At 39.8% G+C, this 13,419-nt stretch overlaps 1 protein-coding gene across 5 annotated transcripts in view; it reads right to left on the reverse strand.

Annotated features, from left to right (window-relative positions):
* Window positions 1–13,419, reverse strand: part of kat7b (K(lysine) acetyltransferase 7b) — an 85,690-nt gene that overhangs the window by 56,892 nt on the left and 15,379 nt on the right. The gene's annotated exons all lie outside the window — the stretch shown is intronic.

The following is a 13,419-nucleotide window of genomic DNA, read 5'->3' on the forward strand; positions in this document are numbered from 1 at the left end:
TATCCATTAAGTGGAGCTCTCAACAGACCTATCTACATCCCTGTACACTGCTGGCATTATTTGTTACTTTTCCTACTGCACTGGACAGATCATTCAGTCCATGCTGTGCCAGTCTTGATACTAATTGACACTAAATATCCTCCTCTTGTGTATTTAAGAGTACAGTAACATGTCCTTCTGCCCAATGAGCCCACAATGCCCGATTACAGCCATGTAACAACTTAACCTACTAACCCATACATCTTCATTTCACACCCCTAATAATTCTATTTGAACTCCAAGCAGTTTCAGATATGCAATTATAAACATTTCAGGATAAATTTCATCTCAGTCCATGAAGAAATAACACTGCTCCATGAAGATTCCTTTCAAAACTCTGAAGATAAATTAGATCATTGCCCTGAATACCCATTACTTAACATCCCTAGGGCAATTACCGATGGATTGCAATTCCTTAAGGCAAACCCAACACCATTTGAAGCTACACATCCCATTCTGACCTTGTTCCTGAACACTCCTCCAACACATTCTTGAAGCCCAAGTCCACAATGGAGGCTCTTGAGCTCCATAAACAATCCTTGAATCCCATGTGCCCTGATCTTACTTAAAAATAACTGCTACATTGCTTGCATTGATCCAGCCCTCTATTCCCACATATCCTGGAAAAAGGCTGTTCACATATTCTGGAGCAAGCCTACCTCTGACAATTTACTTGCTAGTCTACTCAAATGCCTCCATTCTTCTGCCTTCAGCCCTCACCCCACCCCCTACTATACAGATTCACTCCTGCATGATACGTTTTCCCCAATAAAGATTGAAAAAATCCTCCCACTTTTAGTAAGTACTTATCATATATTTTGCATAAATTTTAAAATGTCTTCATGAACTACCAAATACTATTAACAAAAGCTACTCCAGAAAAAGTTTGATATTATTTGTCATGTTAAGAAATTATCCACAAACTTTTGCAAACATTTTTACATTCATTTTTAAAAGAGATCATTTTTAAGATAAAATAAGACATCTATGTTCTTGAATTGTTTCGCCATGAAGTTATAAGGGATGACCAATACTCTTAACAATATGCACATGCGCCGAGAGATCCTGGCTGAATCCGATAATATCCAGATATAATGGCACATTTTGATTATAAATTTAAAACTGTACATCATCAGGTTTTATTTATTTATGGGATACAGCACAGAATAGGCCCTTTCAGACCTTCGAGCCACGCTACCCAGCAACTCCCAATTTAAACACAGGATAATTTACACTGATGGATCAAACTGCGAACCAGTACATCTGTGGACCATGGGAGAAAACTGCAGCACCCAGAAAAAACCCATGCATTCCACAGGGAGGACATATAAGCTCAAGACGGCGCTACAACAGAACTCTGAACTCTGACGCCTCTGTAGTGTCCATACTATTTAAAGGCATAGAACTTTAAATGATATCAGGAATGAAAAACGGGGAACCTACTACACCACAAAATATTTACTTCTAGAATGCCTCAAATCAACTTGAGAATGTGGCCCAACTTTGAAATACTAACAAAAACAAAGATGAATCTCTTGCTTCGCTAGTGCCTGAGCCACATGTTCACTGTGCTAAATTATCAATAAGGGAACAGTTTTTACCTTTCAACCTAAAACGCTACTGGGCTGGGGAGGGGAAAATATGGCCAATGCAACACACAAAAAAAAATGCTGGAGTAATTCAGCAAGTCAGGTAGCACCCATAGAAATTAATAAACAGGTACTTTTCAGGCTGAGGTCCTTCATCAGGACTAATGAAGAGTCTCTGCCTGAAATATTGACTGTTTATTCTCTCCATGGATGCTGTCCGACTTACTGACTTCTTGCAGCATTTTGTTTGTTGCTCCAGACTTCCAGTATCTGCAGAATCTTGTGCTTAAAAAGGCCAAAACTCCTCTTTAACAGCTGTTATTGAAAGCCCATATAAATGAACATTATGAAATCACTTGATCATTATCCATTCACAGTTAAATAGCCTAATTACAAAAGTGAGCCACAGAAACAAATAATGATTACAGCGGGCATCAAGAACCCAGCAGCACCATATCAAAAGGTCAGCAACAAGGATAATTCAATAAACAAATCAAAACAGAGAAAATTGAGATCAAAAATAACTTTGTCTCTAAAATTCTCAGATTACAGATGTTGTTAAATTAGCCATTCAATGCAGTGCCCCAATCTATAAAGCCAATAATAAAATGTTGAACTACTGCTCAGAACAGAGTATTAAGATGAAAATATAAAATGCACAGATCACGAAACAAGGGAAATAGTCCAGTTTCTTGACAAAATTAGAGAAGTGGAAGTCAATTACTGGTGGTAGGGATAAGACTCTGGAAAAAAATGGAAATCTTGGAATTATACTAAAGATAATTTGGCAATTGATAACAACAGTCTTTCACACTGAGCAACATATGAAACAGACTTCCACGGAAAGCACTGGAAAATGAAAATCTGACATCATTTAGATATAAACTGGATGCCAAAATTAACAGACTTCATCGTCCTTCTTGAGTTTCAAATTAATGTGGGTTAGACAGCCCCCTTCATCCTGAATTACTCTATAGTTTTGGTGACTGTAAAGAGTATACTATATTTCCTATTTATCAATGAAGAGAATCCTTGGGTAGTGGAGGAGTTTCTCTATTCCACAAAATTATTCATTAACTATTATCCATAAAATGGTTGAGGTAGGTCCAAGTAAAAAGCAATAAAATTGGGTAATATTGGCACATAAATTATCCTAATTAATTTCCAAAACAGTGTAATCAAGACCACAACTAAGAACACAACCACCCCCACCTCCCACCCCTCCCCACCAAAATCAGTAAATGGTTTTGGTTCGAGTGGCAGGGTGGAGATGCATCTCTACTAAAGGAGGTGTAAGGTGCTCTCCTCCCTCCACGAGCCTGCAGGTCACCCTTGGGGCAAAGTGTACCACCTGCTTAGCTTCCCGATCAGTGTCACGTGAAGCTATGGGAGCTGGTAGTGGATGGTCGTATGAGCAGCTGGTGCATAACACAAGTCCTAATTATGCGACCATTGATGCACGGCAAACAATTTCTGAAGAGCATTTATAATGGCTGGGGTCACCCGTCTTGTAAAGACACTGCTCAGGAGGTGGCAATGGCAAACCACTACTGAAGAAAAACTTGCCAATAACAATCATGATCATAGACCATGATCGCCCACAGCACATGACGATGATCCCAAAAATGCCTTTTATTAAAATTAGTCATCGCAAGCAACCCTGCATGCATACACTTTTAAACTAGCATGGATTAAAAAAAAGCAGTCTTTGCAGACGTGCACAAAATATTAAGCAAATTAGTTTTCCACCCACCAACCCAACAAATTGCTTTTTATTAAAGCTGACAGGTTTAACAATGTAGGGAGGGAAAATAACTACTAAGAATACACAAGAGATACAATCATGTATTCTTATGAGAAGAGTTCATGCTTTTTTAAAAATCATACAATACTATCACAATATACTGTTTCCTAACTAAAGATGTCACTCTGCAATAAGTGTTGAAACAATTGCCCACAATAAAATTACATACCTCTTCCTCAATTCATTTTAAATCAATCAAGGAAAAAATAAGTAAATGTATAAAATTGTTTTACTTATTCACTTTTCTTTAAGTAGTATGCATAAACTGTTCTTCTGTTAGGATGAAGTTGACCACAATTGAAATTACTAACTGAGACAGCTAATAACATTGTAAGGACTAATGCAGAATCTTATGGATCGGAGCATGAAATTAAATAAATGCACAATACTGTATATACATTTAAACTACGTTAAGTGCAAGGTTATCTATTGTGAACTAAAACCAATAGTTCTGTAGTTGTATTTTAAAAGGACGAAAAGTTAAGAATGTCTGATAAACATCAAAGGTGATTGCAAGTTCAAAGTGATTTAGGGATTCATGTAAACAGCTTGCTAAGTTAATTGAGAGGAAACCAAAAATGACAACAATCTAAAGGGCAAAACAAAAAGTTGTACTTTTGCTACTGGACAATTCCTCTGTTCTGCATACAGTGAAGTAAACAAATTTTTAGGCACTACAGTAAAAGACATTTAGTACTGCACAGATGAACTAGGACATTAATAGCTGTCCAAGGGTTGGTAGAGGTTAAAAATTAGAATTGATTGAGAACTTCAAAATTTTCAAAAGAATTGATGGCATATATAAAATAAAAGAAAATTTACAAGTAGACATCAGGGAGATGATCCAAAGAATGAATTAGTAGAGAAAGTCTTACAAACAGTGATTAAGCTTAATTACTCCCTCCTAAAAAGCAAAAGATGCCTGTTTAAGTGCACCATTTTAATTAAGAAAACTATAAAATATTGTTAAACATGGGTGTAAAGGTTTTGAAACAAAATTAGATAGATGGCTTATCACTGCTCGTTTCTTACATTTAAATAATGTCTTCGCACTCTTTTTAGGATATCTGAAAATGCATTACATAATTAAATACTTTAGAAGCATTGTCATGTCTGATGTACAAGACCTAATGATTTGCCCAAAGCAAGTTTACACAAACAATTTGATAATTAACTAATAATCTGAATCTTGGATGAATATCATCCAAGCTTCAGAGGACAATAATATAATAGGATATTTCACCACCACCCAAGAGAATATGGGGCCCTTGTCTCATTAAAGAGAAAATCTTCAACAGTGCAGCACTCCCAACATTACACTGAAATATCCAAATAGATCTTTCAAGTTCAAAGCTCTGGCTTGGGACTTGAACCAGTAATGACTGAATCAGATGTGAGACTTAAAATGGTGAGCTGAATGGCAAAATGGGTTTGAGATGAATGGCTTACTCATTCCGAGCACATGAAATTGTATCAGGAACTGGAAGTGTAAATGAAAGGGTGAAAGAATAGATGGATCATGCATAAAACATTCCAGCAGAGCAAAATATGGGAACATTAAAGCAGGGAAGGAAATAAATAAATGGAAAATATTCTGTAGTTTAGAATTGGTTTAAGGGGTAAGCAACAGAAATTCTACACCAATTGAGCAAAATGACGAACTGCTTTCCAAGAGATTCATTAACATCCCCACAATAATATTAACCTCATCTTCATAACAGAAACTAATATAAAAAACTTTCAAAAAACAAAATATTGTTCATATGAAAATCTAAAGTAAGGACAATTCTAGAAAATGCATCAGGTAGGTAGCAGCTGAGAAAAAGAATAGAATGAATATTTCATGTCAATGACATAAATTAACTGCATTTCCCTTACAGTTGCTGCCTGATTTGCTTAATATCTCCAGCATTCATTTAATTGTCAATCATCATCAAGACAACATGGCAAACAATGTCACATGCCACTACACAAGCAGGTTAAACATTGTAGCCTGTCTGATTATGGATGAAGCAACATATCCATATGTTCCTTTTCCTTCCACACAAATATAATGTAAACACGAGGAATTCTGCAGATGCTGGAAATTCAAGCAACACACATCACAGTTGCTGGTGAACGCAGCAGGCCAGGCAGCATCTCTAGGAAGAGGCATAGTCGACGTTTTGGGCCGAGACCCGAAATAGTAATGTAGTTACTTTTTGTATTTACTTGTAAAGATTTGCTAACATTACAACTATGAGACTTTGCTGGAAGAAAATTCAGGATTTCACATCTTTTTGCGACAAGCTCATAACAGACAACTCTCTTTTTTCTCTCTCCATTAAGTATAGTTTGCTGTTAAACTAGATATGCATCTTCTACTGTAAAGCATAATTACAGTATTTCACAATATCAATGCGCTCAGCTAGAGTATTAAGAAAGGATCCCAGGTCAGTGATCTCCTCATGTAAGATGTCCCCCTGATTGCTACATCTAATATGCCTTCGCACCCTTTTCAGGATATCCAAAAATTAAATACTTTTGAAGCACTGTCACATCTGATGTACAAGATGTAATGATTTACCCGAAGCAGGAAATGCATCTGGGTGCAGCTCCATACAGACCGTGTTAGGGCACTGGAGTTAAAACCGAGGTGACAGGTGGGAGCTATAGGGAGGTAGTCACCCCTAAATGGCACAGAGTACCACTGTGGCTGTTCCTCTCAAGTATACTACATTCAATACTGTTTGGGGGCGGGGGGGGGGAGAGAGAGACAAATTGCAAGGGTAAAGCTGCAGCAACCAGGTCTCTAGCACTGAGCTTGGTTCTGCGGCTCAAAACGAAAGGGAGAAGAGAACAGTGATGATACCAACGACATAGATCAGAAAAGGGACGAGATTTTGAAGAGGGAGCACAGGAAGCTATGTAGGAAGCTGAAAAGCAGGACCACAGGGGTAGTAATCTGACTGCTGCCTGTGCCATGCACCGGTGAGAGTAAGCATAGGAGGATTTAGCAATTGAATGTGTGGCTGAAGAATTGGTGCAAGATGTAGTGTTTCAGATTTATGGATCATTGGGATCTCTTCTGGGGAAGGTACGACCTGTACTAAAGGGACGGGTTACATTTGAACCTGAGGGGAACCAATATCCTTGCAGGCAGGTTTACTAGAGTTGTTGGGGAGGGCTCATAAGACCGTAAGACACAGGAGCAGAATTAAGTCAATCGGCCCATCGAGTCTGTTCTGCCATTTTATCATGGATAATCCCAGATCCCACTCAACCCCATACGCCTTCTCACCATATCCTTTGATGCCCTGACCGATCAGCAAACGATCAACTTCTGCCTTAAATATACCCATGGACTTGGCCTCCACCGCACTCTGTGGCAAAGCATTCCACAGATTCACTACTCTCTAGCTAAAGTAATTCCTCCTTCCCTTGTTCTAAAGGTCACCCCTCAATTTTGAGGCTGTTCCCTCTAGTTCGGGATACCCCCACCATAGGAAACATCCTCTCCACATCCACCTTATCTTGTCCTTTCAACATTTGGTAGGTTTCAATAAGATCCCCACATAAAGCTGCTAAATGCTCATTTGTTAACCCCTTCATTCATGGAATCATCCTCGTGAACCTCCTCTGGACTCTCTCCAATGTCGACAAATCCCTTCTGAGATATGGGGCCCAAAACTGTTGACAATACTCCAAGTGCAGCCTGACTAGAGATTTATGAAGGCTCAGCATTATCTCCTTGCTTTTATATTCTATTCCCCTTGAAATAAATGCCAACATTGCATTTGCCTTCTTTACCACAGACTCGACCTGCAAATTAACCTTCTGGGAGTCCTGCACGAGGACTCCCAAGTCCCTCTGCACCTCTGATGTTTGAACCTTCTCCACATTTAGATTATACACCACACTTTTGTTCCTTTTACCAGAATGCATTATCATACATTTCCAAACACTGCATTCCATCTGCCACATTTTTCCTCCCATTCGTCCAATTCAGAATCAGAATTATTATCACCGGCATGCAATGTGAAACTTGTTAACTTAGCAGCAGCAGTTCAATGCAATACATAATCTAGCAGAGAAAAAATAATAAAAATAATAAGTAAATCAATTACAGTATACATATGTTGCGTAGATTAAAAACATGCAAAAATAGATATACTGTACATTAAAAAAAAGTAAGGTAGTGTCCAAAGATTCAATGTCCATTTAGGAATCGGATGGCAGAGGGGAAGAAAATGCTCTTGAATCACTGAGTGTGCGCTTTCAGGCTTCTGTATCTCCTACCTGATGGTAACAGTGAGAAAAGGGCATGCCCTGGGTGCTGGAGGTCCTTTATAGTAGACACTGCCTTTCTGAGACACCGCTCCCTGAAGATGTCCTGGGTACTTTGTAGCTAGTACCCAAGATGGAGCTGACTAGATTTACAACCCCCTGCAGCTTCTTTTGGTCCTGTGTAGTAGCCGCTCCATACCAAACAGTGATCCAGCCTGTCAGAATGCTCTCCACAGTACAACTATAGAAGTTTTTGAGTGTATTTGTTGACATGCTAAATCTCTTCAAACTCCTAATGAAGTATAGCAGCTGTCTTGCCTTCTTTATGACTGCATCAATATGTTGGGACCAGGTTAAAACCTCAGAGATCTTGACATCCAGGAACTTGAAACTGCTCACTCTCTGATCCCTCTATGAGGATTGGTATGTGTCCCTTTGTCTTACCCTTCCTGAAGTCCACAATCAGCTCTTTCATCTTACTGACGTTGAGTGCCAGGTTGTTGCTGCAGCACCACTCCACTAGTTGGCATATCTCACTCTTGTACGCCCTCTCGTTACCACCTGAGATTCTACCAACAATGGTTGTAGCGTCAGCAAATTTATAGATGGTATTTGAGCTATGCTTAGCCACACAAGTCCTACTGCAATTTCGTTGCTTCCTCAGCACTACCTACCCCTCCCATTACCTTTGTATCCGCAAACTTTGCTACAAGGTCATCAATTCCATTATCCAAATCATTGACAAACAATGTGAAAAGTAGCCATCCCAATACTGACTCCAGGGGAACACCATTAATCATTGGCAGCCAACCAGAAAGGGTCCCTTTTATTCCCACTTACTGCCTCCCGTCTTGCCAGCCATTCCTCTATCCACGCCAGTATCTTTCCTGTAACACCACAGGATTTTATCTTGTTAAGCAGCCTCGTATGTGGTACCTTATCAAATGCCTTGTGAAAATCCAAGTAAATGACATCCACTGGTTCTCTCCTTTGTTCACCCTGCTTGGCTTAAACTAGTTTGGCAAGGGAATGGGAACCAGAGTGATAGGACAGGTCAGAGGATGGTGCAGTTCGTGTAAAAAAGTAAATGTAGCAAGTAAAGAGACTGAAGAAGGATTGGCAGTGGACTCGGCAAAACTGCAATCAGTAGCATGGGTTGAAATGTATCTATTATAATGTGAGAAGTATCAAGAACAAGAGTGAAGAACTTGGAGCATGGATCAGTGCATGAAACTGTGATGCTGTGGCCTTTACACAGACTTGACTGTCACAAAGCAAAAATGACTGCTAGATGTTCAGGGGTTTAGATGTTTCAAAAGGGACTGGGAGGGAGGTAAAAGAAGTGGTGGAATGGTATTTCTAATCAGGTACAATATCACAGACGATTGTCTACTGAGTTAGTGTGGGTCAAAGTCAGAAACAGAGAGGAAGTAATCACTCCATTGGGAGTATTCTGTAGATCTTCCAATAGTGACAGAAACACTGAGGAGCACATTAGGAAGCAGATTTTGAAAATGTGGAAAATAATAGGGTTGCTTTCATTCGTGACTTCAACTTCCCTAATATTGATTGACACCTCTAGTGCAAAAGGTGTAAATGGGGTGGAATTTGTTAGGGTTGTCCAGAAAGGATACAATATGCAGACAGGCCAACTAGGAAGGGCTATATTGCATCTGGTACCGAGCAATGGACCTACTCAGGTGACAGATCTTTCTGGGTAAACATTTCAGAGACAGCAACCACAACTCCTCAACTTTTACCATAGCCTTGGACAGGAATAGGAGCAGACAATATGGGAAAGTATTTAATTGAATTATCATGCGATGATACAGGAATCTGGGAGTGTGAATTGGGAACTAATGTAATAAGGGAAATGCACAACAGAAATGCGGAAGCTGTTTAAGGAGCACTTGCATGTGGTTCTGGATAGGTCTGCCCATTTAGACAGGCAAAGGATGGTAGGTTAAGGAACCATAGTTAACAAGAGACGTGGAACATCTAGTCAAGGGGAATAAAGAAGTTTACTTAAGGTTTTGGAAGTAAGGATCAGACAATGCTCTTGAGAGTTACAAGGTAGCCAGGAAGGAGCTTAAGAAGGGACTTAGAGCTAGAAAGGGACTGGGAAAGGCCTTAGCTAGTAGGATTAAGGAAATCCACCCCCCGCCCCCCAAGGCGTTCTGCACATACATGAAGAATAAGAGGATGACTAGAATGAGTCTAGGAATGATTAAGGGTAAAAGAGGAAATGTGCCTAAAGTCAGAGGTAGGAGGAGGTCATTAATGAATACTGCTTTAGTAATCACAGTGAGACTGATGAACTGCCCTTGACAAATGACAGTGTCGAACAGGATAATATGCTGGAACATGTCAATGTTAAGAGAGACTATGTGCTGGAACATTTGAAAAACATTAGGATAGATAAGATCAGTCAGGATATACCCAGGTTACCATGGGAAGCAAGGCAAGAGATTGCTGCGCCTTTGGCGATCATCTTTACGTATTCTCTGGCCACAAGAGTAGGACCAGAAGATTGGATAGTAGCAAGTGTTATTCTTTTGTTTAAAAGAAAAGGTCAAGGGATAACCCTAGGAATTATAGACCAGTCTCACAAGATTCTTAGAGACAACGTTTATGAGCATTTGGAGAACTATAGCCTGATTAGGGATAGTCAACATGAGACGGGCAGATCATGCCTCACGAACCTAACATTCTTTGAGGAAGTGACAAAACAAATTGACGAAGGTTGAGCGTCGAATAGTCGGCTGGTGGCGTAGTGGCATCAAAGCCGGACTTCGGAGCGAAGGTTTCCGAGTTCGAATCCAACCGGCTCCCTTGCACGCTTTCCATCCATGCTGGGTTGAGTGTCAAGCTAGCAACTCGACCTCGTAAAAATAAGAAAGGCGGCATCCCGATGACTCCACTTGGAGTTAAGGGCTTTCAATAATTCAAAATCAGAGCATCGGATGTGGTATGTGGATTTTAATAAGCCATTTGACGAAGTTTCCCAGGGTAGGCCCATTCAGAAAGACAGGGGCAATGGGATCCAGGGAAACTTAGATGCAGCAGATTGGAACGTATTCTGCCTGGAGGTCGGTAGCAAGTGGTGTTCCACAGGGATCTGTTCTGGGACCTCAGCTCTTTGTGGCTTTTATAAATGACTTGGACAAGGAAGTGGAAGAGTGGATTTATAAGTAGCAGATGACAGGAAAGTCAGTGGGGTTGTGGATAGTATAGGTTGCCTAAGTTAAAACAGGACATTTGATAGAATGTCGAGCTGGGCTGAGAAGTGACAGATGGAGTTCAATCTGGAAAAATATGAAGTGATGCACTTAAAGGTTCAACTTGAAAGCAGAGTACAAGGTTAATGACAGTATTCTTAACAGTGGAGAAACAATGATATTGGAGTCCACATCCCGCAAAGTTGGAACTCAAGTTGATAGAATGGTTAAGAATGCATATGGTGTGTTGACCTTCAATAGTGAGGGATTGACTTCAAGAGCCACGAGGTAATGTTGCAGCTCTATAAAACTTTGGTTAGACCAGATTTGGAGTATTGTGCTCTGTCTGTTCATTTCATTATAGGAAGGATGTGGAAGTTTTATAGAGGGTGCAAAAATTTACCAGGATGCTGCCTGGATTAGACAGCATGTCTTATGAGGATAGATTGAGTGAGCTAGGGCTATTCTCTTTGGAGAAAAGGAGAAGGTGATTTGATAAAGATGTACAGGATGTACAGGAAGCATAGACAGAGAGGACAGCCAGAGACTCACCTCCCCCACCACCCAGGCAGAAATGGCTAATACAAGGGGGCATAATTTTAAGGTGATTAGAGGAAATTATAGAGTGGGGGGGGGGGAGGAGTGTCAGAGGTAGGACTTTTATTTTTAAATAGCGGTGGATGTGTGGAAAGTTAGTAGCAGATACATTAGGGACATTTAAGAAACTCTTAGATAGGCACATGGATAAAAACAAAATGGAAGGCTATGAGGGAAGGAAGGGTTAGATTGATTTTTAGAGTAGTTTAAAAGGTTAGCTTAGCACTATGTCGTGGGCCAAAGTGCCTGTACTGTGCTGTACTGTTTGTTTCTATGATGACAATGTCCTGCTAACAATCAAAACTGGTTCAAAGTAAACAAAAACACACATTCAGAAAGTTTTGTACAGAAGGTAGCTGATACAAACATAATGAAACTTAGATGGACAACAGCAGAGTAGACAAAAATAAATGTAAGGGGTTTCTTCTTTTATGTTACTGCTAAGGCTAATAAAAATGGCTTCTTTGTTATGTTATCATAAAAATGGCTTCTCTGTGATGTTAACTCTGAGAGCGGTTCTCTCTAGCAGCTTGTTTGGGTTATAATTACTGTCAACGAGAATTGTATTCATTTGCTAACCAATTGGGATGGATGTTATTCTTTCTCGTGTCTGTAAGCTATTGTTTTCACGGGCTTTGGAGAGAAGGCGCAATGGGGCAAAGAGAGGAGACGCAATGCTGTAAACTGGGTGATGGAATAGACCCCATGCGGGACTCCGAGGCCCAGGGTCTTCGGTGAAAAGAGGAGGACAGACTCGTGTGGAGCATTTGGTTGATCACCGAGGGTGGTCCCATTCGAAGGTTGGTGGAGCTTGGAGGACATCGACTGGAGGAAGGGGGATCCGGTTCTGTAAGAGCTCCAATGATGTGTGCACAAACTGGTTAATAATAATGGCGCCTTTTTCTTTTAATAGTTAAACAGTTCTTATTTTGTTCCTTTCCTATCTACATAGTCAAAGTATGAGTTATAAAGTGTAATCATTTAATTGCATATGGTGTACTATGTTATTTGGCGTGGTGGAGTATGTCACCAGGGGGCTACATAAAGACCAAGATTTAAAATTCAGCAATGTTCAAACCAGAAAAGTCTATTTTAGATTCATGAAGGAAGCAAGGCTGGAATTTACATATTACACCTGTTTAAAATAGAAAGGGCCAAATCTAGTAACGATAGCTCTGACAACCTCGTGTCTCTGGTGAAGAAGCTTCACAAGATCATAACCTGAGAGAAAAGCATATAAATTGAGGAAACTGATAAGTACATGAAACTTTGCATTTTAAAAATGATGGCTCTCAGTTCAAAAGCAGCATCATTATACCATGGTCAAAACACTCGTTATAGCTCAGCTGGACAATTTAGAGAATGTCATAGCCTCAAAAAGGATGCAAAAATTCGTTTGTATGGCATCAGGCATGAGAGGCTTTAAATATGTAGAAAGACAAGAGGGGTCATATTGCCCTTTTCACAGCAAACAAATTTAGTAATATCTTCAAGATTCATGAGTTTTAATTGTGTACATTGAAGGAAATTGGCCATGGCAGAAGGAGGGAAAAACAGATTTTAAATTGATTGGCCAGTACTTTTTGCAGCTTTCAAAAGGGAACCATACAAACAGTCAAAAACAGAAAAACAAGCAGAGTAACGGGAAAAAGGCATGGTGTGATCTAACTGAATAGCTCTCAAGGAATGACACAGACATGGGATTATAGACTTCTGTGCTTGTGCTCCAAAATTCCATGGTTCCGTGGAACTAAATGCAGATGCTCTCAACACCCAAATAGTATTGTATTAATGCATTCACATTAAAAAATTTGATTTGCAGCACAATTGTAAATGTAATTTCACAAAACACTTATGTAACGGATTTACACCATTAATTCTCAATTCAAAGATATTTAGTCTGATG

This window comes from Mobula hypostoma, chromosome X1 (genome assembly GCF_963921235.1).
Source record: "Mobula hypostoma chromosome X1, sMobHyp1.1, whole genome shotgun sequence".
Lineage (NCBI taxonomy): Eukaryota > Metazoa > Chordata > Chondrichthyes > Myliobatiformes > Myliobatidae > Mobula > Mobula hypostoma.